At 55.9% G+C, this 22,439-nt stretch overlaps 1 protein-coding gene across 1 annotated transcript in view; it reads right to left on the minus strand.

The window, feature by feature from the left end:
- Positions 1 to 20,308, minus strand: part of Tcf20 (transcription factor 20) — a gene marked incomplete at its 5' end in the record, with an annotated part of 150,508 nt that extends 130,200 nt beyond the window's left edge. The window contains 1 exon segment of the mRNA NM_001439829.1: positions 20,085 to 20,308.
- Positions 20,309 to 22,439: the final 2,131 nt, after the last annotated feature.

A 22,439-nucleotide genomic window follows, 5' to 3' on the forward strand; every position in this document is an offset into this window, starting at 1 on the left:
CAGCGCCCCAAGCTCTTTACCTCCCCTCTTCCACTCTGGTTAGCTGCACAAACCCATCCTGTTCACCCATTTAGAAAGCCTTTCTCCCAGAGATCCACAGACTCGGACAGGGAGACTATGCACAGTGGGGTGGGATAACTTGGATCAGACTCTAGCTTCACCCCTTAGCAGATGTCCATTCTGCGTGCCGTCTGTGAGATGGACAGACAACCTTCACAGCCTGACTGAGTTAGTGTAAACGGAGCAAAGCCTGGTGGGTAGGCAGCCATAGGTAGGTACTGCGACCACAGCTACTCTCGAGCTGGCGTCCCATGTGCTCTCCCTCCACTCAATCCCAGCTCCCAGCCCCTGCATGCTCTACTGCGATCGATCGTCAGGGTTGTCAACCTGACATTTCCTAGGATCATCTTGGGGATGGGCATCTGGGCATGGCCAGACTGGGGGAAGGGGGTGTGACTGCATCAACGGCGGGTGGGACCGTTCCCTGGGCAGGGGACCCTGGACGGGCAAACCGGAGAGAGCCAGATGAGCAGCCATACAAGTGCTTCAAGCTCCTGCTGCCTTGATTTCCCCACCAGAACGGACTGTGCCTTGCTCTCTGAGCCACAATAAAGCCTTCCTCCTCCAGGTTGCTTCTTTTTCAGGGGACTTTTATGGCAGAGACAGGGAAAGAATCTAAGACAGCTCTGCATTTATCTGCCTGTCAAGTTAATGTCCATCTCCCCGGCATGTCAATCATCTGGGAAGACAGAGCATGCCCAGTGAGCACTCCTACTGCATCTCCAGGTCAGACACACAGTGGGCGCTCAGTACGGATGTGGGGACGGATGATAGCTTGGCTAGACTTGTTATCACGGAAATGAACAAGGCATATGTCTATAGGCCTCACCAGAGCATCAGCCATCCTAAACTGGGACAACCCCCTCTCCCCCACACCCTACTACAGGGCATCTTTTACATCCACAGGAAGTGGGGAGAGCAGGGACTGAACACCCACACCATGCAGGGCTTGCTATGGTCAGCTCCCAGAGCCCTGAGCGCTCACAGCTGTGTTTGCCCACAGCTCGGCTGCCTGCCTCCCTCCCTGCCCTGGTAATGTACACACAGCCTCCCAGGAAACTGCAAAAAATGAGTTAATATAACATTATGGCTGAGAATTTAAATACACAGGAGTCAGGCAACACAGACTTACAGTTCCCCAAGCAACTGTAAAAACCACACAAGCAATTCAGGAGCAAAGGCGGGAGTGGATTTAAGGCCTTCTCGGCCACTGGCGGACTCCAGTGGCTGCACCCTGACCTCTCAGACAGATGGTCCTTCTAGACCTAAGGACACTGAAATGAGGGATGAGCTATTCAGGCCACGTGCCTCACCAGACACAACCCTTTGGAGACACTCAGGAGCTTCCAGCAGGAGCTCTAGGCCCCCACCCCATGATCCTGTCAGCGGCGACCCCAGTTGGATCCATACATCTGTTCCCAGCTCCCGTGACTAGTCACTCTAAGGGCTCAACGTCCAGCACATGTCTCTGTGCCCCTGTCCATTCTGCAAGGTATAGCTGACAGGGCCACTGTCCAGAACCTTCAGTTCCCCCTTCCTGTCTCAAATAATGGATACAACAAAGTAGGCTCAGGGTGGAGAGATAGCGCACTGGTTAAGAGCACTGGCTGCTCTTTCAGAGGACTGGGGTTCAATTTACAGCACCCACATGACAGCTCACCATCGTCTGTAACTCCAGTTCTAAGGAATCCAATACCCTCTTCTGTATTCTGTAAGTGCAAGTCACACATGTGGTACACAGACATGCGTGCAGGTAACATGCCCGGGCCCTGTTGAGTTCACAATACAACCCCATACTTTGAGTCTTGAGTAAGTCACAAGTTCACTTGATGCCTCAGTTTTCCCATGTGTGACAGAGATGCTAACTACTACCTCAGATGAAGTGTTTGACAGACCTGAGCCGCAGTGACTGCCACCACTACCCCCACAGCTGTCACTACAATTTTCCTTCCTCTACCAAGAGCCACGAACACAAAACCCAGAGGGAGGCACCTGTGTCGGGGAGAGCACCTGTGAGGGATGGCTACGCCTTGAGGAAAGGCTGGGAACGAAGAGCCAATTCCAGAATGCCCTGCTGGGTGGGGCATGAGCCCAGCACATACAGAGACTCTTTCCTGTCTTCTGGGAATGGCTGAGAGACAGGAGCCCTTCCCTTGATGCCTCGCTGATGACAGCAAAGGCAGTAATGAGTTGGAGGTCTTCCTAGCGGGGCTGCTGGTGAGGGGGCACCAGCCCTGGGAGGCAGAGGTTGGGAGAAGTGAGGTGAGAGATTTGTTCCTCCTGTCTCTGAGGAGCACATGGCCAGCAGGACTTCCCACAGTGCAGGCGTAGCAGTGGATATGTGCTGGAGTAGTGACTGAGAGTGGCTTGAGACTCAAAGTGACAGGGCTCTCCATCTTCAGGCCCAGGCTGGGTCACTCGCCCGGCTCAGTTCAGATCAAAGTCCTTTCGGGAAGACTCCATATCTGCCAGGGTCTGAGCCCTATGGAAGGCTGTCTAGAGCAGCAGGATAGAGGGGCTTGGGGGGCAGAGGTGTCAGCATGTAGCAGAGTCGCTCCAACGAGACCTGGGTTCTGAGGATGCTGAGCTGGGGGCTCTCAGGTCATCTGGTTAAAGTGACTGGCATCACGGAGAAGAGCCATGTGTTCAGCTGGAGGAGATTAACAACACCGAGGGGTCAGAGCGACCGTGTATGGACAGCTACCCCTGATTGGTTAGGGGTGGCACCTCAGAGGAGGTGACAGTTGAACTAAGAACGCGTGGTCCTGCATAATGGTATTCCAGGAAAACTGCAGGTGCAAAAGCTTGGAGGCAGGGCCGAGCCCAGCGTGATGGAGATCGGGAGTGCGGCAGCGGAAGGGACACGGCAGGGATGAGCCTCTGGCCACTCAATGCTGGCCACTGACGTGCTGGCCTCGCTCTGAATACCCGCACAGAACCTCAAATTCCTCACCTGGAAAACGGGTGGCATCTACAACCGATTATGAGGGTCAAGCCTATCCCTGGGAATCCAGGCAGGTGCCATGGGAACCTGAGCTGCTTCTGTCATTACTGGAAGGGAGGGGAGCCTAACAGACCCTCAGCGGCAACCAGGACACACAAATGAACTGCAGAGGCCCACTGAGTTAGGGGAAGGAGAAAGCAGAAGCAAAGAAAAGCACAAGAAGATTCATCCCTTCTGCCACTTGCTTGGAGGAGTGTGGCTTGCTGACATCCTTTTCTGTGTCACCCAGAGATGGACATGATGCTCAGCTTACGAGACAGGACACCAGAAGAATCCCAGGCTGAGGCTAACAAGGCAGGAGCCAAGGAGCTGTAACCTTGTACTGACGCAGGGCGAGAACTAAGGAAAGGATGGATGGCTGTGTGCATGCATGGGTGGGTACATAGATGCACGAAATGACTGGATGAATAGACGCATGCATGGGTGGGTGCACGGATGCACGCCTGGATGGGTGCTTAGATTTGTGCATGGGCAGATACATAGACACATGCACGGGTGGGTGCATGGATGCATGCATGGGTGGATGCACAGATGCATGCATGGAAGCGTGGGTGCATGGAACAATAGACAGAAAAGATGGACACCAACCAAGCAGCCAAGAGTCCGATATCTCACTAGTAGCCCCACCTCACGCTTCCTCAGGATCCATCATCTCTTTGGTCCCCAAACACTCAGTGGTACCTACTAGCACCCTCTTGTGTACCTGGCTGTTCTAGAACTGTTCCATGCATGGGGGATGCTTCCTCCCTAAAAGATCATCAGCACCCCCCCACCCAGGGTGACTTAGGGATCAAAAGCTTCTAGGAAAAGTGTCCTCTAATTGTTCCCTCCCACCTGTTGGTCTCTCACCAACCTCCTCCTACCGTCTGGCAGGTGGGGCCTCTGTGCCAGGTCCACCTGGCTATCACAGCAGCCCCACATGTCCTGCCCAGCAAATCTTGTATGTGTCCCAAAAGGTATTGCTGCAAGGCAGGGCTGCATCAGCCAGGACCATCTGCTCAGCCTGAGGAAGGGGTGGGGTCTGAGATATCACTTCATCTGGTGTGCAGCAGCCTGGAGCTGGGCGTCCTGCCAGGTGACCCCTGTGGGGCACCGAAGAGGGCCACGTCCTGGACCTCAAAGATTTCATATCAAGAGCAGGGTCAAACCTGGGTAGTCTCAAGTAAAGAGCCGTGTGGGTGGGAGGACAGGATTTACTGGCCTGTACAGGTTTCCAGGAGAGGCCATGGGTGCAGGGAGCTTGATGCCATGAACAGAGATGGGATGGCAAAAAACACCGTAGGAACAAACAAGGGGGATTCCAGAACTCCACCAGTTCTAGAACAGCCTAGGATCTACAAGTGCAGGAGATGAGGCTCAGGGTGAGGCAGTGTGAGAAGGGCCTGTGTCTTCCCTCCAGATGCACATGGGATACAGGGTTAGAAGGGACTTGAGGCAAGGTGGGGAAGCCTGTTCCTTTACACATCTAATTCTGGCTGTGGATACCAGAGCATCCAAGTCCCCGCCCACAGAACTCCAGCTTCCAAGACTTGCAAAAGCTTCTCTCAGTACAAAGAGAGCCCCTTCACAGGCAGGTCCTGTCCCCAGGGACAGCTGTAATAGTGACCAGTCATTGTAGGGCGAGATGTTGCACTCTGTCTTGGTCTGAACAGCTCTAATGGCTGAGTGGCTCTCCTGACACCACTCCTCACCTCATAGTGTCCTTCCAAACACCCTTTTCTCAAGCTAACCAGTGACAAGGCCACTATGAGCCCATCTCCTTGCAGACAGGAGAGGGAAGCCATCTCTACCTCTACTGTACTCTTCTGGCACCTGCACCTCAGACAGACTTTGCAGAGAGCGGCGAACACCCTCCCCTTCTCTCCTAATGGGTGCAGTTCTGAGGGTAAGGTATACCAGCCTCACATAGCCATTCAGCCTGTAGTGACCACTCTGTCCCTCCCCCTGGGAAGAAAGGCAGCCCTTCCCATGCCGTCTGAGTCTGAGATGGGATACTGGGAGCTGAGCCTGGCTCTCCTCAGATCTGACTACAGATCGGCATGGCTGTGGTGTGGCTCAGTTTCTGAGAACATTGCTGAATGTGGCTCTTCCCTACTTCTCCATGTGGGGAGAGGACTTGGGCAGAAGGCACAGGGGCAGACAAAGCATTTGCTGTACTCCCCCCATAACATCTGCCTGAGGAAGGCACTTGGACCTTAGTAGCCGTGAACTCCCATCCCCCAGTTTGAAAAATGTGCATGGTAGCCCCATCTACCTACAGCTTGCTGTGATGGTAAGCCCACCCTGGGAAACGGGAGGCTCCTACATCTCTTGGGTGGGACCTTCAGGATGGGCATTGCACGAGGACAACCATACAGCTAGCCCATTTTACTTATGGGGAAACAGAAGCACACAGTACTATTCCCACTCAATACAGCAGGCAGAGGAAGAGGAGGACATGGTCGTGAGCCCTAGCAGGGTCCAGGGATCTCTACATCACCAATTCCAGACATCCATATCTGATACCTGACTAGATCACTCCCAGGAAGTCTCCTCTCATCAAGGGCCACAGCCCTATCCTCAAATAATCCTGCTACAATCTCGTATCGCCTTCTTCCACTTTTTGAAATATATGTACTTCCTACCCAGGGCCTTCACACACCCTCTGCCTCAGCTTGGCCACTGTTGCCTGTTTGCACATTTAACTGCTAGCTCCAACTGTTACTGCCTTTCTGGACCCCTCCTTCAGAAAGCCTCGCCAACCTCTGTCCTCTGTGAAGTCCTTATCTTTGCCACAATGTCACTTTCAGTCTGTGAGTATCTGATGAGCCATCAAGGTCAGTGAACCAGGCCCTGTACTCTCACTTGAACCAACACATCTTTTCCACCTACTTTCCACAGAAGTGCAGCCAAGGGTGGCCTCTAGGCTGCTCCTATGCGGAACCACCCTTCCCTGGCTGCTTGGCCCAAATGGCCACTCCAGTCAGTCTGTACATAGCCCTGTAGAACACAGCTCTCCTGAATACAAGTTCTTCCTTACCTCCTCCCTTTATTTCTTTCTTCCTTCCTTCCTTCCTTTCCTCCCCGCTCCCCTACATCCTTTTGGAAATGGTCTCACTACACAGCCTTGGCTGCCCTGGAACTCTCCGTATAAACCAGGCTGGCCTTGAACACAGAGACATTTGTGTGGCTCTTACTCCTCAGTTCTGGGATTAATGGTGGATACCATCCCACCCAGCTCTAGGACATACTTCTAACAAGTGATCCACTCAGACGCCCTGAAGAGCAGATTGGAGGCCTTTCCCAAGGCAGGATAAGGATGAGTCTTTTCATTCTCCATGCAACCTACTGACACAGTACAGGTACCTGGGGTCCAGGCCCACGGAGGGGCAGGTAGTAGACACCAGAAACACCAAGCCCGTGGGGGAAGTCTCATGCTCAAATGTAGTTCCATCCCCTCACTCCTTTGAGCCTGGTCTGGGTATCCATCCAGTCCCCTTACTCCTCCTTTGCCTTGGTCACAAGTGCCTGTCTCTGTCTTCAAATTATCAGGCTCAAACGCCAGTCCCCTCACCCTCTGACTGTGTATCCTTGGAGTCTCTGTGAGTCTCAGGTTCTCATCTGTAAAATGGGAAGAGACCAGGACCATGGTAGCTCCTGGGGTTGCAGGTAGGGTCTAAGGGCTATATAATACACACAAAATCTTATTCGGGGGCTCAGCGACAACAGGAGCTGTTGTACCTTCTGCACAGTCACTTTTTACTCCTTCAGGGAAGTCAGGCCCCAGAGGAGGTCAGTCAGCCTCAGCCAGAGGCAAAACCCGTACCTCGGTGCTCCCTTTGGCTTGAGCCCTGAATCTCCCTCTGCTCCCTAGAGAGTCTGAGACACAGGCAGTACTCTGCCTCAGGCCTGGCCATCTGATGTCCACGGCATCCACACCTGCCTTCCAGCACCTCGCTCAGCCACTCAGCACCTCTGCTTGGCAGTTATATTCCACCCCCACCCGTGTGTGAGACAGAGCTAGAAGGAATTCTGAGAGGCCGGGAGGTGACAGATGTGATAAGCCTCCTCCTTGCTAGAGCCACCACCTCCCTGGGGAACAGTCACAACTTGGATAAGGAAGGAGGGGGAGGCAGCTGGCTAGTGCTGGGAATTCCTCTCTTCCTAATGGAGGCCATAAACTTATCCTTCATCCCAGCATTGGCTGCTAACTCGGATGCTCCCATCTGCCCCAGAAGAAATGAACCTGTCCCAGCCTGAAGACACCTGTAGGAAAAACATGGCCCAGGCCTCCAGATTCCCCTCTCCAGGGCAAAGTGATCCGTGTTTCCTCAGAAACCGAGTATGGACAAGAGGAAGGAGCTGAGACAGGCCGGCCTGGATGTGGGCTCTGCCATAGATGAAAGGAGAGCACAAAAGAGATGTGGCAAAGGGCTGGTGGAAACAGGCTGGTCACAGAAGGCACAGTATGGAGAGCAACGCTGGAGGCCCCTGCAGGAACGAAGGCATGGGTTGACATGGTGGGATGGTGCCCAGCGGTCAGGAGGCAGTTCAGGGCTACAGCCTTCTTCCTCCCACTGCTTGCCCTGTCCCCAAGCCAAACCACATTGATTGGAAGCTTAACAACATGGTGGGGGGAATGTAGACTTGGGCCACCAGATTCAAGCACTGGTTGAAGCTGAGAATAACAGAAGACTCGAAAACCATCCAAAAGACCCTGTCTGCTGGCCTCTGTCCCGCCATTCTTCCTCACAGGACCAAGCTCAAGCCCCAGATGGAGTCCAGGACCCAGCTCTGACACTCCTCATTAGTGCCCTATAAAGCAGGCAGCCCCTGACCCAGGGAGTCTAAAGCTACCAGTGTGTTACAGACTCTAGGGGTATCACTTTCCCATGCTAGAGACCCAAGGTTCCCCATGTGCAGCATGTAAAAATGGTACTTTTCCCCTCAGAGCTGACAGAAAGGTTAAAAGGTAAGAGTGTTGGAGTGTTCTTTCCCAGCCCCGGCCATAACCCCCCCCCCCTTTCATCAGGAAATACCTGCTACCTTCCCTGTTTCCAGGTGCTCTCCCTTCTACCCCAGGATCTTTGCACACAGGTTTTGGAACTTCTTCATGGCCTCCCCAACCTGTACCCTATAGCTGTTCTGGGCTCAGATGCCACCAGGAAGATACCCCCAGGAAGCCCTCTCTGGACCCCAGATGAACTCAAGGTCTAATATGTCTCCACCTCCAGAAATAACAAAGGCCATGAGGGGTAAGGAACCTGCCTTGGGGGTTGAGTTTGTCCATGGAAACCTCTGATTCACATCGTGGGGAGTGTTCCAAGAACAAGTAGCCCCTCAGTGTAAAATCAGAAACTTAAGAGCGACAAAGTCCCCTGCACCCACTTTGCAGATGAGAAAATTGAGTTCTAGAGCTAGGGCTGCCCTACTACTGTCGGAGAAGCAGCTCTGCTCCACTAGTTCCAGGCTCTGCCAGGTTGCCCACACTTTTGTGAGGGGGGCATCCCTCTCCCCTGGGGGAGCCCCACAGCACACCTGGGGGCTGTCTGGTCCTGTGGATCCCCCTGCCTGCCGGTGGCTGAAGGCTGGAGTAGCACCAGGCGCCCGACTGCACTACTGAGCCGGGCAGCTGGCAACAGCACAGTTCCGAACCAGCTGTTTGGATGACAAACTGCGTTCAAGCTTCATTAGGGTAATCACGGGCTCCCCTCCCGGCAGCGCTGCGGAGCGCGACTGTCAACCTGAACTAATCAAACCCGGCCCCAGGACACCCACCCGCCTGGCTGACAAGCCACTAAGCCTCGGAGCCACTTTGAGCAGCACGGCTCACTCGGAGGTGGTGGCAGGGCTGGGCCCTGGAGACAGACAGCCTGGGAGTCCTGCTGCATGCTCCCTGGGACCCCGAGAGCCTCAGAGCTGTCAGTACAGCTGGTTCTAACCACCACTTCTTTTGTTATAGTCAGAAACTGAGCTTAGGTGGCAAGACCGTACTGAGGGAGGGGTGAGGCCAGGCTCAAACCCAAGCTTGTGGATCCGTCATGCTTCCCCCCACTGCCTTTCTCCAGCTGGGGTTAGCTGAACGGCCTGAGCAAGTCCCTTTAGCCCTGCACCCCCAACAGACACTTGGGGACTCTGGTGACAAAAATGTGGAAGCTGTTTGCAAAGCAGTGGGACCAGTGCCCAAGCTGACACAGTGGTAGGAGCAGGTCCCTTCCCTCAAACCCCCACCCTGCTCAGCTGGGTGGCCCCTGGGCAGATGTCCCAGGCCAGAGTGACAGGTCTAGTTCCTTCATATGACAGCTGGGGAAACCAAGGCCCAGCAAGGGGGGCGGGGTTGGAGGTAGGAGGCCATGGTAGATAGATAGCAGGAAGTGTGGGCTGTTGAGACAGAGGACTGTCATTGATTCACACATTCACTCATTCATCCACCCGTTCACATGAGACAATGGGACCTCTGGGTTGGGCACTCAGTACTCGATGAATGAACAGATGCTCGCAAGGCTGAGAACATGAATGGATGCCTGGTGCTAGGGACTCAGCCGTGAACTCGGCAGACACTCGCCCTGCCTCCTGGAGTCTGTCTAGTGGGAACGGCCAAGCAACTGATAATTAATTACAAATGACACAAGCAACGAACTAGCTGGATAACAGCCACCAGGAGGGCCACTGCCTGGTCCGAGAAGGTCCAGCAGGCTCCCCAAGGGACCCTCAAAGGAAAGCTGGAGGCAGACGGGAACGGAGGAGGGCACTCAGCATGTGCAAAGGCCCAAAGATCAGAAGTAGCTTGGGGTTTTATTGGACAGAGGTCCGTCTATGTGGCGGGAGGGCAGCTATGGGTGTGAGAGCTGAAGTTTTAGTTGGAAGAGGAGGAGACTGGGTCTTCGTCATGAGGGTGGCAGGAGCCTCTGGAGATTTGGAAGCAGGGCTTGGGAGCTCTGAGTGCTGTAGAGAGAGAAGGTACCAGGGCTCAAACCCCAGCCCTACTGCTTTCTGAGCCAGCATTAGCTCAGACAGCTAGGATAGCCACCTCAGAAAGGGGGTTCCTGGGAATCCATGCAGATGTGGCACAGATGGGCAAAGTCAGCCTCTCCGGGTAGACATCAGGGTGCTGTGGACAGCAGGTGGGTGGTGACTGGGCGAGGAAGGCTGCAGGAGGTGCTTCCTGGGGCTGACAACCCCGAGGCCTGGACCTTCACATGAGTGACTATAGCTCTGTGCTTCAGATATACAGATCTTTCTGTGGTAAGTTAGGCCTCCAAAACACCATTGAGAACAGAAGTCGGCCTCCCTCCCTCCACCCTTCTCTGTGTTTGCAGGTGCAGGATCGAGACAGTGACAAGGTCTACCTGGCTGTGCACAGGGCTTAGGAAAATGCTGTGCCCGCACAAGCCTGGCTGCTCTGCCCTACTGCAAACATAGGTCACACCGAAGCATCACACAGGAGGCTGGGGGCATGGCTCAGTGGTAAAGTGCTTGCATAGCACGCATGGAGCATTGACTCCCATCAGCAGCACTGTAGACTGAGCGATGGCTTACACCTGTAATCCCAGCCCTCGGGAGCTAGAAACAGAGGATCAGGGGTTCAAGGTCATTTTCATAGTTCTAGGCCAGCTATGGATGTATCAGCCCCACCTCACTTCAAAAACAGACGAAGAAAATAATGCATGTATTGTCCCCATATGCTGGCCTTCTTGGTCTCCCAGTTTCTCAATCTGTTAGGGGCCAGTGATCTCCTTTTGCCTTAGAGGCCACGGGCACCACAGCAGCCATCCTGCCCCACGGCATGGCCCTGGGGACTGAAGGAACAGAACACACAGCTGTCCAGTCCAGTGTCCCTACATAAGGTAATTGCTGGGGGAGCAACTCAGTATCTGATGCCACACCCGCAGATGGCAAGCCGGATCCAAGCCTCCGAACGCCACCTTGAGGAATACCCAGCCTGCTTACCTACTGAGTCCTAGGCTCAGCCTGAGAGCCCCCCTGCAGGAGGAATACCCACCAGAAATGGTGGCTTCTTCATGGGATGAAGGTTTAGAGGAGTGCAGCCAGGTGTGAACGCTGCCTGGGCAAGGTGCTACAGATACGCCGCCGGGCAAAAAAGAGGCTCTGAGAGGCTCTGAGCCAGCTCCCATGGAGAGCTTGGAGGCACGGAGAGACTTATCCCTCCGTCACACCTGGAATATCTTACTCACGTTGGACGCCTCAGGAGGTCAGATGGTGCCTACACCACAATTCCAGCTGAGCTCAGCCCTCAGATCCTCATGGGGACCGGCCTTGGCATCAGAATCTTCAGCTCCGAGTGACAGAGGGAGAAACAGAGGCTCCAAAAGGCTTAATGTTCTAGGACTCCAGGAAGTAATTAGGTGGCTGGGATTCCCCCGTGGGCACCACGGGGCACAGCTCGGGCTCCCTGGTGGGACACCAATATGCTGTGTGGTTCTCCATTCCACCTGGGGCCACTCAGTCAATAAACACCCCCTAAATGCCACAGCAGTAGTGGTCCTGGACCTGGAGTGGCGACTATGGCTACAGGGAAGAGGGACTCTCACCAAAGACGGTTCTATCTGCCACTTACATTCAATGCCAAGAACCACAACAGTGGTGCTGGCTACAAACTACGGCCTGCACTGGAATGCCAGCTTGTTCCGTTTTCCCAGCAGCCCCATGGGGATTAGCTCTTGGCCCCAGGTTCTGCCCCATACCAAGGGCTGCAAGAGCCTGTTGGCAGCAGCTTGAGTGCTTACCCTCCTTCCTGATCATCTCAACAGAGGAACCTTACAGAGCTGCCAGGTGAGCCTGGATCCAAGACTCCATGCCTGTCCTGCCTTTCATGGCTGGCACAGCGCCTGGAGGTGCCCTACAGGTTTATGACTCACTCTGCTCTTGACTATGCTCCTAGGATGCGAGCTCTGTGGAGATGTTGGAGGACTATTACTCTCAAGGCTCTGCTCGCATCAGCTCAGCCCCAAAGATGCTGGCTCTGTGACGGCCCCCTCAGGGGTAAGAAGGGAGATAGAGAGAGTAAGTAGATGCCCCCCCTTTGTACGGTCTACCCTTACATCCCATGGCTCACACCTACTCTTCCCTCTAGTCTCGGAGAAAAGCCTCTAGTGGTGTCTCTGAACACACGTGCCTTCTCCAGCACAGCGCAGTTTTCCCACATAGCTCTGCTCCCGACACAAGACACACCTGTATGTGCTTGCTGGCCTTCTGCTGGCCCTTCACGCTGCCTCAGGAGCTTCCCCGAGGCCCAGGGCTGTATCTGCTCTGTGTACAAATGCCAGCCCACGGATGGTAGGAAACGGGGCCTCGGTATGCCTGTGGTGACTGAATCGGCTAAGCCAATGCTGCCTGACAAGAAGCTGTGGAACAGAGTGGGGGTAGCCATGACCCTGTCCCTGAGCAGAGTCAGATGGAATGAGGGAAGGATTCCACAGCAGAGGGAGAGGCCTGGTGAGAAGTGGGCTGTAGGACCTCAGGGGGCCTCAGTACACTCAGGGAGAAGGAAAGGCCGGCGGAGTCATGGAGGGGGTGGGAGTGAGCCCTTTGGGGTTCCAGCACTGAAGCAAAAGTTCCCAGAACTCAGACTGCTTCCCGGCTCACCTTCCCCACGACACATACCCCGACCATGCCAGCCATACAGGGCAATTCAGTGTCAGAGGGTCGGGTACCACTCTCCCTTATCTATGTCTACCCTCAGCTCTGGGAGGTGGCATCCCATCTACAGGCTGTGTGGCCTTAGTCCGTCCACTTGAGGCTTCTTGTAGCTGAGCCAAACAGATGGGCCAAAAAGAGAGAGCAGCTTGGGTGGGTGCCCTGCTGCAGAGTGGTAGGTCACAACCAGAAGCTGTGGCAAACATAGCCCAGCCAGGACCTGGTCAAGTGTAAGAACTGGCTGTGGCCAGTGTAGCCGTCAACCATGCCACACATGCTGGATCCATCTGGCAAAGCTGGCCTCCGGGCTCAGGTGGTTGGGTGGGAAAGGCCACAGTGGACAGACATGCTTGGCTCAAGATCCTCTGTTAGGATGATCTCAGCTTTAGCCACCAGGTCTAGAGGCTCCATAAGGTCCCACCCAGCTCAGACCGGCTCCAGGGTGGTGTCACCTGAGCCCAGGAGACATGACAGGCATTCCCCCACCTCCCCACACTTCATGGATAGTCTTAGCCTCCACCACGATGTGGACTTCCTCCTTCCTTCTCTGCCATGACGGATCCTCTATAAGACCTTTCTGGGCCCACAGCCTGGATAATCTGAGACCTTCACTTCCATGCACACCAAGCTCCAGCCGCACTGGCCTTTCGTGCCCGGACAGATAACACTCAGCCCACCACAGAACCTTCCTCTCTCTATCTCAGGGTTCTTTCTCCCTCCCCCAGCTCTCTGTCTCCATGCTAGGCACTTCAGACCCCAACTCAAATACCTCCCCTTGGAAAGGCCCCTCCAGAGCATCCTAGCCAGTGGTACTACCTATGAGCCCAGAGCAACATGTATCGCAGTCACATGACTGCCTCCCACGTGCCTTCCTCCTTGCTGCTGTCTGTGAACTCTTAATTCTGCAGCCACAGCCTGAATGATACTGTGCAAACCAAGCAGTCTCCAAGGAAGAGTCAGAGCTGACCATTCAGAGGCCCTGCTCCCCCTCCTCTGAGATACCACAGCTTTAGGACCATGGCCCCTGAGCTCTGGCCCTGGACACTTCTCCAGCCCTGGAGTAGAGACTCTCCTTCCGATTGGCCTGCCTGTGGACTCCTCTAAGTCCCTGCACCATATTCCCACTCAACCCCTCCCTGACACCTCCTCTGACCTGTGTCCTGTTCTTGCCACCAGTCCTTCCCACAATGCTGTGCGCACCTTCTCTTCGGCATCAGCCCCCACACCATACCTCCCTTCCTGTTACTTCTGCTCATAACCCCAGGCTCTCATGGTCAGTACCTGTTGTCCCCTGCCTTTCACACCTCCAACCCTTTACTCCAGCTGGGCTTTCCCCCTAAGTTCTCTTCTCCTTCGTCGATGGGCAAACTCTTGCTCATCCCCCGAAACCCAACTTGGAAATGCCATATTTTGGTGAAAACCCTTCCTGAGTTTTCTCCTGCACCCGTCAGGATTTTATCAGTGGTAAGAGAAAGAAACACCAAACAGCTCCACTAAGAAAGGGCACGCATCGGTTTATGGAACTGACAATCCCAAGGTGGCTTCAGGTGCCACTGGATATAGAGGCCCAAAATAATGGCCTCTATGTGTCTCGGACATGTCTAACCTTCTTACAGGTTCTCCACCCTCAGAGTACTTGTGGGAGAGAATGGCTGGCAGCCTCACCTTCACATTCAACAGGCTTCAGCAAGCATAGGCAAGTCAAAGGCAAAGTGGGCCGGCGGTGGGTCCCGGGACACGCAGATCCATGTGAAAATACAGGAAGGCCTGTGGTTAGACTAGCAAAGAAGGGACATGTGCCCATTTCCCAGGCAGTCACTGAGGCCAGAGGAGTGGTCTCATGTTCACCCTGTGGGTCGGGGAGGAGGCCTTCAGGATGCTCCACACCCACACGTGCCCTGTGTTGCATGACCTGCAGTGCCCAAGTAAGTCCATCTCCCTCACAGCTGGTCCCTCACCGCCCACTCTGGTAACAGTCCCAGCAGAAGGACCGAGACACCTGATCAGAGATCTGCTGTGCAGAGGAGGCCTGCACATGTGGAGTACAGTAACGGGTTAACTGGCACCCCTGCCAGGCAGCAGATCTGCATTCTCACGGAGGCCTCAGGGGGACACAAAGCTGACATGGCAACGAGGGGAGTCAGAAGGGAGGTGCCTAGGGGGCTCCCCGGGCACAGCACGGCCCCAGCAACCCAGCTGCGGGGGGCTGCTCAGCCAATCCCAGAGAGCTGGAGTGGAAGGGTTGGGGAAATAATTACCGAGGAGGCTGGGAGGGAGGCGGGGAGGCTGGCGAGAGGCTTAATGAAACTGCTAACGCATTAGTGATTCCTGCCTGCTCGGAAAGGCGGAGGCAGACAGCCATGTTGCCAGCTCCTGCAAGGAAGCTGCCAGGCGGGACTGGCTGGGCACGCACAGGCGGTAACAATAGGACCCTCTGCACCACCGTCTTTCCACACGTGACTTTCAAAGGGCAATCTTAATATATTACCGTTGAAATGACAGTGTCCTCCAGCGCGTATGTGATTGGGCTGGAGTCCATTCAGCAGACGCACAGAGGAAAGGATTCAGGTCAAACACAACTAGACAGCTAAGGGCTGGTGAGAATTGGCTGTCTGGTCCCATTTTCCAGATAGGAAGCTGGGAACCCTGGAAGTCCTCATAGGGAGCCAGGAAGGTTCCAGAAACCCCCCAGCTCTCTAAGCTCTTCTCACCACTCCCATGTATTTGTAGTCTCAGAAAACTCTGCAGGGACAGGTAGACAACACAGTCCCATGAAAGATGCCCCAAAGAGTCAAGAGCAAAGCCACAAAGCAAAGGCCTCTCGGGGTTACCAAGAGCACTCAGGGTTCTCTTCCCACAAGATGGGCATTTAACAGTGATCTATACTATGGCATCTCCATCTATGACACCTCAGGTCTTCCGATGAGAAAGGAGGCACAGAGATGTTAAGTGCTATGCCCCAGGATGGCTACAGGGCCATGATCCAAGAACAGGTGTTTCAGATCCTCAAACTGTGGACGTTTGTTCCAACATTCCACAGGGTGCAGAGGGTGCTAAGTATCCCCCAGCTGGCAGCTAGAAAGATGTAAAGGTTCAGACAAGCCACCCCCCCCCACTTCTCCAGAGTGCTGTCAATAGCCAAGTACACAAGAGCCATTGGGGAAGCAGCCTGAAGCCAGCAATGACCACAAAAACCAGTGCCTTTTCCGCTCTGCTCTGCCCTGAGTTAGTGTGACTCCTTGACTGCAGGACCAGGAAACAGGGACACAGAGGCTTGGAGGGACAAAACTACACACCTTGGAAAGTGACCCTCAGAAACTGAACATGGAGGTGCTCACTTGTCATCCTATGGAGGCGGGAGGATCAGAAAGGGGTTCAAACCCACCATCTACTATGTAGTACCAAGGTAGCCTGTGATAGGAGACTGTGTCTCTGTGGGCCCCTCACTGGTGGGAGCCCGCCCATCCGACAGGAAGGGTTTCCTCTGGTGTTCACCTTACAAACCAAGGAGGTACAGACCTGAGGCCAGTGATCTCAGCTAAGAGACACTGGGCAGGAGGTGTGTTCTTCAAGAACTCAAGGAAATGTGAACTCAGAGGGCTGCCCATCCGTTGGATAGGCAGTCAGGTCTAAAGGCCAGGCAGGCCAGGAACTCAGTGACTAGGTGATTTCCCCGTATCAAAATCTGGTCTAAACAAGGTCTGTGTGAGAAAGCAGGGCCATCTCTGCCTCAATAGTGCCTTTAGAACCTTCCAGGCAGCCTTCTGCCTAGGGAGGCTCTCTGCAGGGTACCAGCTGTTCATGAGCCTGATTATTTGTTCCTGGGTCTGTTTCTCCAGAGGAGTGTCAAAGGGTAAGGCTACCACTGTGGGGATAAGACCCTGGGACAGAAGCTTCTTCTGGACAAGTGACGGGGGCGGGGGGGCGACACCAGAGAGAGACAGACATGCATACACACACACACACACACACACACACACACACACGCAGAAAGAGAGAGAGAGAGAGAGAGAGAGAGAGAGAGAGAGACTGATGCACACTCACACACATAAGAGAAAGAGATAGACAGAAAGCAGAGGGGGAGGGAGGGGGAGAGAGCAGAGGGAGGGGGGAGAGAAGGAGAGGGAGGGAGGAGAGGGAGAGAGGGAAAGAGAGAGGGAGAGAGGGAGAGGGAGGAGAGGGAGAGAGAGAGGGACAGGGACAGGGAGAGGGAGAGGGAGAGGAAGAGAGGGAGAGGGAAAGGGAGAGGGAGAGGAAGAGAGGGAGAGGGAAAGGGAGAGGGACAGGGACAGGGAGAGGGAGAGGGACAGGGACAGAGAGAGGGAGAGGGACAGAGAGAGGGAGAGGGAGAATATAATGGACAATCCAATGCTCCCACCTGCTGCTGCTGCCATGCCCCAGGGTCTTCTGCTCAGGGATCAGACTCAGCTCCTGATCACTGAAAGACCTCTTATGGCTAGAAACTATCCCTGGTCCTCAGCAATTGTCAAACAAGGAAACTGAGGCTTAAGGGGCTGGGGATTTAGCTCAGTGGTAGAGCGCTTACCTAGGAAGGGCAAGGCCCTGGGTTCGATCCCCAGCTCCGAAAAAAAAAAAAAAAAAAAAAAAAACCAAAAAAAAAAAAAAAAAAAAAAGGAAAGCGAAGGAAACTGAGGCTTACCCGGCCCTGGACCTCACAGGACTCAAACCCACACAGCCTGGCCCTCAGGCACGCCTCCGCACAGGACTCTGTCATCTGATCCCCATCCCCCACCGCCTCCCCAGGGGACAATCAGACAAGGACCCTCAAGTGACCTCAAGGACCCTCAAGCCGTGTAAGGCCCAGACCAAGGCCAGAGTCTCCAGAACATACAAGACCTCAAACTCAGATGGCTCCTCCAATCCCTCATCACCTCTTCCACACGCCGAAGCCGCCTCCCTCCCCATCGTCAACGCAATAAAGAAGGGGGAGGGGAGAGGAAAGTGGAGGGGAGAGGAAAGGAGGGGAGCGCCCCACAGCCCGCAGCGGGCTCCTTTCTGGTCAGGGGAAAAGCCTCTAATGAATGCCCTTCGATGCCGCTGAGCTGGCGGTGTCAGCCTGGGAGCCCCACTGAGCTGCGGGCCGCGCATCTCTGCCCCCAATTAGCACTCAGGTCCTCCATCAAAGCGTGTGCCTGCTGCCAGAGGCAGAGGCCACAGGGACGGCCCCTCCGGCAGTGGGAGGAGGCCGGGGCTCTCTAGCAGGCCCTGGCCTCTGCCCCTCGCCTTTTGGTTGGGGGGGGGGTCCTAGCCACCACCACCTCTCTCCCTCTCCAATCAGCCAGCTCAGGGCAGACGCCGTCACCCCGGGGGACGCGCTAATGAAGATGGCCGACATTAATCTCTTCCCTCTCCCGACAGGTCAATTTATAGTTCCATGGGGAGCCCTGGCTCCCAGCCAGAGGGCCTGACATAACTCTCCCTGCTCCTGAGGAGGACATGGGGGGGGGGCTTTGATAGGCAGAGGGAGCTGGTGGTCCCTGGAATAGGACTTCAGTCTAAGTATCCACCATTACCACCCTCAGCAAATACAGGTGGCAGAGAACCAGGAGGGCACCTGACCTGCAGGGCTGAGGGTGATTGGCAGCCAAATCGATTCCTGGTCCTCAGTTGGGTGCCCTCCTCAGCAGGGGCCCTGCCCCCTAAAAGAGACAGGCTTTCTGCACTTCAGTGATCATCTAGAAGTGTGGGGTTCTCTCTGCTCTTGCTCAAATGCAATCCTCAGAAACCACGAAGCAGGCGCGAAGTCTGGCCCTGAGAGACCCTGGAGACCCATCAACCTAGTCTCCTGGAGCTCCCAGGCTGCTGGAGGAGATGGGCTTGGAAGGGCACTACCACTCTAAGTGCCCTAAAGGAAGGAGTTGCCAAGAGTTAGGAGTGCCTTTGGGAGGGGGCGCATACTCCACTACCTGATGGAAGAGGAATGGCGTTGGGGTGGGGCAGGGCGAGACACAGTTGGGTGCTGAGGCTTAAGGGGTGCTCTGCTCTTGGGCGGGGGGGGGGGGGACCCAAGAGCAGAGGACAACTGGCCCACGGGGCTTTATGTTGGTAGTATGCAGAAGAAGCTGAGAAGCCCAGCCTCAGGGCACTCTCCAGAGTTTGGCCTAGTTTAGATTTGTGGACAGCTGAGTTCAGTCCGCCTGCTCAGAGTTGCCATTTAGAAGACAGCCTGGGAATGGTATCCCAGGCAGATAGTCGTGTAAGGGAGGAAAGGCAGGGATATCTGGATTATAGGGGAAAGGACAGATGTCTTGGGGCAGAACAGAACGTCACAGAGGACTGAATGGAGAAGCAGTTACCCGGGTGTCTGGCAGGCTAGGGTCCTGAGGTCTCCAGTTTGGGTACTGGGTGGGGAAAGGTTACAGGCCTGGAATAGGTAAGGAATTGGGCCAGGGAATCTTCCAGCAGGCCCCAAATGCCAGACCTGGGCTTGGGACAGACCAGGACCTACAGAGTGTCTCCAGGTCCAACTGTGCACAGCATGAGACTTCTGCTTTTGGAGTAGGTCACTTCCCAGGAGCAGGGAAACCAGAGAGGAGGATTCAGTATGGGAATATGAGGCTCTGGTAAGGGCAGGTGTGGAGGGCCCAGAGGTACCTCCCAGTTCAGTGCTGCTCAGGGCTGTCCTGCTGGAAGCACAAGATCTGGCTGCCCCACCTCCCCAGTCTCTGAGGCTGCCACTAGTCCTGCACTGACTAGGTATTATGTGACCTGCCCAGAGGATGCCCTTCCCCCTAAGTCCTCGCCCCCCCACCTCCTCCCCTTTCTGCATCTAATCCCCCTGCCACCCTGGGGGCGTCCCCTATTCCCTAGGCTGGAGACCTCAGGTTAGGCACAGTTAGAAGGAACCAGGGTCCCACTGACCCCAAAGCAAACTGTCATGTAGAAGAGAAAGAACAAGGCCTAAATAAAGGGCCCAGACGCTTACAGTGGCTGCATTATGGTGGTGGGACAATGGATGATATTTTTTCCCCTTCTTTTTGACAATGAAATATTCATACGCTCACTCTATATTGCCTGTGTGTGCCTGGAGGGGGCTGCTGTAGCTTTGGTGTCAAGCAACCGTGGGGTCAAATCCTGGCTCGTCCAGCTCTTTACTGGGGATCAAGGGCCAGCTATCTGCCCCTTTGGCCTCCGTTTTCTCATCCGTACAATGGGGACGAACCGCTCTCACTCCAGCCCATCGCGCGCACAGTAGGCACGCAGCTAACTAAGTGCGGGCCTCGGAGCATCACACCCCCGCGTCGTCGCCACCTGTCCAGCCTCCAGAGGGAACTCGGGACGCCCCCACGTGCCAGACGCTGGCGCTGGGCGGGCGCCGGGCGCCCCCCTCCCGCCTCCCCGCCGCGCCCCGTTGCCCGCTTACCCTGGCGGCCGGAGGGCCGGCATCGGTCCCGCAGGAGAGCCCGGGCAACGGGGCCGGGCTCCGGAGCGCGGGCCGCGGGCGCGGGCAGGGCGCGCGGGGGCGCGGGCCGCGCGCTCCGGGCCGTGCGCCCCGCGGCCGCCGCGTCCTCGCCTCCAGCGCGGGCCCCCGCGCGCCCCGGCCGGCCCGGGGGCAGGCCCTGCGCAGCGCCGCGCGGGTGGGGGCGGGCCTCGCGGGCCCTGGAAAGGCGCCCGGGCGGGCGGCGCGGGGCTCCCGGCGGGGCGCGGGCGGCGCCGCTGCGGTGGCCCCGCGGCTGAGTGGTGGGGCGCGATTTACTGGCTGCAATTCCCGGCGCCCCTCGATGGCACTTAAGAGAGACCGGGAGGGAGCCGGGGAGAGCGGGCGGAGGGCGGGCGGAGGAGGGGCGGCGGGCGCCGTGCGCCGGCGGGGGAGGGGCGCGGGCGGGGGCGGGCGGGCGGGAGGTGGGGAGAGGCCCGGATGGAGGCGGCGGGCGGCCGCGGCGCGCAGGGCTGGGGGGGGGCGCTCCACCCCCGCCCACCCGCGCCCAGCCCCCCGCGCGTCGGCGCCGCTGGAGGGGGGACCCGCCCCCTGCAGTGCCCCACCTTCTACCGGGCAGCTCCACCCGGTGCCCCCATCACCACCGCAACCAAAGAGCAGAAACTCTTGGCCCACGCACCAAATCCAGCCTGAAGCCATGCTTGGTTTGACGCGGTGGTTGTTGGTTTTTCGGAGATTTTTTTGTTGTTGTTGTTTTTAATTAGAATTAATTCCCATCATTTAAAAATGGAAGCTTTTCTCATAAAAAATCCACACATCTACGCAGTTAAGAAAAGAGAAGCCTGGGGCAGATGCCTCTCCATCCTGCAGTGTCTCTTGGCAGAGGTCTGGGCAGACACTGGCCTGCAGCTGTCCTCAGTCCCCACTAGGCCCACCTGCCGGTCCCTTAGCCAAACACTCCAGTCAACCTGCAAATCCCCGAACCCTTGCAGACCCTCCCTGTAGGATGCCCATCCCGTTTAAGGCCTTCTATAAAGACTCCATACTGCTGACAGGCCCTCCCAGTGCCCACAGGACCCCCAGGGGATGGTGGTGCCTGCCCTGCCTGCCTTCTTCCTCACAGGCTGGCATCACTGTCTCTGTGGCTGCCTGTCACCACAGGGCTGCTGCTCGCTGGCTGGATTGTACCTCCATCCTGGCTCTAGGCCTAGCCCACAGTAGGCACTCGGTAAGTGTTGGCTGAGCCGCAACCTAAGAATGGCCGGGATTGAAATTCCAGGAGGCTGCCTGGGCCGTGGCGGGCCCAGGGCACCGGTCCCTGCAGCTGATGTTCATTTTTAAAGCCCCAAATGCTCATTCGGGGGCCGCTCTCACCAACCAAGAAAGCTAATGATTTCCATGCTTCATTTTTTTTCTCTACCTTAATCCCACTGCCAATGCTTCTGGGTCTCTACTGCTGCCCTCAAACTGGCATTCAGTCTCTCTCAGAAGGTTCACCGCAGCTGGAGAATGCCCAGGACCATCTGGGAAGGCCCAGCTGTGCCATCCCAGCCTGTAGGAGGCCACTTCCAGGCCTCGGGATCACAGGATCTGAGCGCAGCACTAGCTGATGTCTCTGGAGAAAACCTGAGCAGCAGGAGCGCATAGATCCAGACCAGCCACGGTCTGTAGAGTCCCCTAGGCAGGTGTCTTTGGCTCCTTTATTCTGCCACTTCTGAGCAGAGAGGAGTAGTTGCAAAGAGCCTACCAAGAACCTGCTCCTTTCCAGTCAACCAGACACAGGTTTTCTAGAAATATGTCACAAACCCACTACCACAAGGGTGTCATTTTGCAGGAATAAAACAGGTGAGACAGGGTACTCTCAAGATCACAAGGCTGGTAGAACACTATGCCAGGAGCCTTTATCCCCCCTGCTGCCCTGCATCCTCACTCCCTCACCCCTGCGAGAGTGCACACACACACACACACACACACACACACGCACGCACGCACGCACGCACACACACACACACCAGAGTATTCAGCCAGCAAAGGAAGTAAAGACCTCCCTGAGGGCTGGATCTAGAACTACATCCCTGGGAGTTGGGGCTGTCTGTGATGGAGGACAGATTGGAACCCAGACAGGTCTTCCCCGTGGAGCCATACGCAACCCAGGCAAATGCTCAAGGTGCTGCCCCAACCTCCCAACCAATCCCTGGACACAGGAGCTCTGTGGGGACCTTCCTCCATGAGGGGACCAAGAAGCAAGCCTGGCTCATCAGCCAGCAGTCGGGCACAGCTCACAAAACCTCTTCTTGAGCATGACTGTGAGTGCTGCCTGGGGAACAGCCTCTCAGGGAG

Source organism: Rattus norvegicus, chromosome 7 (assembly GCF_021556685.1).
Source record: "Rattus norvegicus strain SHRSP/BbbUtx chromosome 7, alternate assembly SHRSP_T2T, whole genome shotgun sequence".
In the NCBI taxonomy this organism is placed as follows: Eukaryota; Metazoa; Chordata; class Mammalia; order Rodentia; family Muridae; genus Rattus; species Rattus norvegicus.